The sequence below is a fragment of the Lucilia cuprina genome, chromosome 2 (genome assembly GCF_022045245.1).
Source record: "Lucilia cuprina isolate Lc7/37 chromosome 2, ASM2204524v1, whole genome shotgun sequence".
Classification (NCBI taxonomy): Eukaryota; Metazoa; Arthropoda; class Insecta; order Diptera; family Calliphoridae; genus Lucilia; species Lucilia cuprina.
In genome coordinates this window covers 50259817-50261943 of record NC_060950.1, presented here as the reverse complement: position 1 = coordinate 50261943, position 2127 = coordinate 50259817, and the positions used below count along the sequence as shown (strand labels likewise).

The window sequence follows — 2127 nt, the reverse complement described above, 5'->3', positions numbered from 1 at the left end:
ACATATAAACAAAATATTTTTTTCTTTAAAAAATAAAATTATTCTTAAAACTGATTTTAAACTGAAAACAAATAAAATAATTTTTAATTAGTTATTAACAATAACAAGGTGATTATGGTTCGAGGTCTTCGGAAGTCATGGAAGCAGCCTGTCTTCTATGACTACGACTGTAGGATAACGAAAGACCTTTTGAGCAAAGTGATATCCCAACTCAATAATGCAGGTTTTGTTGTAGTGGCCATTGTATGTGATATGGGAGCAACAAATAGAAAATTGTGGAATGATTTAGATGTCACTCCAGGCAAGTAAATTATTATATTTAAAAACCAAAGAATACCTAACATCATAACCACAAACTACGGAAACATTAAATTGATATGTAATCCCAATGGAAGGAATACATATTTTTTTCCCGAATGATAGGAACGATTTTTTTCTCACAGTGTAATAGTTCACTATATTTTTAGAAAAACCTTGGTTCCCTAATCCTTCCTGTCCAGATGAGAAAATATTTACGTTCGTTGATGCACCCCATTTAATCAAATTAGTTCACAATCATTATCTGAACAGTGGTCTTCTTTACAAAAATGATCTGTTGACTTCCCGCACCATGGTAGAGTTATTAAACCAGACATCAATATCTGATATGTCCATTATGCATAAAGTATCCACTGAACATCTGACGGTTAAAGGCCCAGGTAATTAAATATCGATCTTAAAACAAGTAAACAAATTTCATCGAATTATATTAAAAAATTGCGACTTGCAGTTTGGTTACAAGTTTACATGAAACGACAATGGACTGACGGACATATCTAAATCTACTCAAAATAAAATTATTCTGAGTCGTACTTTAAGGTGGGGTGTATGCCCTATACTTTTACGTATTACAAACGCGTAATATTGTTCAAAAAAATTTCAGCAAGACAGAAAGTGAAACCTGCTGTGCAACTTTTTTCAAATTCTACAGCAAATGCTGTAAGAAGGTGTTATACCCACGGAATAGAACTATATAAGGCCACCGAGACTGCTGATTTTGTTCAGATCATAAATGATTGGTTTGACATACTCAATTCGAGATTATGCTATTTCAATTTCCCTGGGAAGGTTAGTTAGTATTTGTGTTTCGACTTCTTCAATTTTTTTATTAAAATAATACAAATCCTCTTAGCAACCGTATGATCTTGCATTAGATTCACAAAATGAGGTATTAACTGAGATGAACCAAATAATGTCGATACCAATTATACCTGGAAGGAAATGTTTGGAGCCTTTCCAGAAAGGTATATTAATGACCAACAATGCTCTTATAATGCTCCATGAATACGTGAAAAAATATGACATGAGGTATATCGTCACAAGTCGCCTCAACCAGGATGTTCTTGAACATTTCTTTGGAGCGATAAGAAGCAAAGGTGGTTTAAATGATCATCCATCGCCCAGAGATTTTAAATGTAGACTTCGAAAGTACATTCTGGGTATGTTTCAAAACATACACTTATAAATATTATATAATAATATATTTATATACGCATTTACTTTAAAGCGAGAAATACAGAACACCTTAATGGAAAAGGGAATGTGGAAGTCGATACCACCGAATGGCTTAACTGTTCCAATGACCTTATTGTTCCACCCTCACAAAACTGCGGAGCACTAGGAACTCAAGACCCCACTCACCTAGACGATATTGGTATTCTTCAAGAGGATGCTTTAGAATATGTTTCAGGATATATCATAAAAAAGCTAAATCTTGAAGAATACCAATATCATGGAAGTTCTTTTTCATGGGTCGATCAAATTTCAAAAGGTTCCTTAAAAAAGCCAAACGATAACTTTTTGTGTGAAGTAAAAAAGATGGAATTCATATTTCATAAAGTAAATGGATCGAAAATTTCATACATGCCATTTTTACAAAAATACTTGCTAAACCAAAGTGAAACTGTAAATCTCCCAGAAAATATAAAAAAATATTTTTATAAATGTCGCATTTATTTCCGCATTCGTCACCTCAACAATGAACTCAAAGTGCAAAAGGGATATAAGAAACTTTTAAAAATAACTACATAAATATCCCTTGTCAAACATGTAAGGACTAACTTTTGGTAAAATCTTAATTCGATTTTC

The 2127-nt window shown here is 32.5% G+C and overlaps 1 protein-coding gene across 1 annotated transcript in view; it reads right to left on the bottom strand.

Moving 5' to 3' along the window:
* Positions 1 to 2127, bottom strand: part of LOC124420920 — a 3992-nt gene that overhangs the window by 783 nt on the left and 1082 nt on the right. The gene's annotated exons all lie outside the window — the stretch shown is intronic.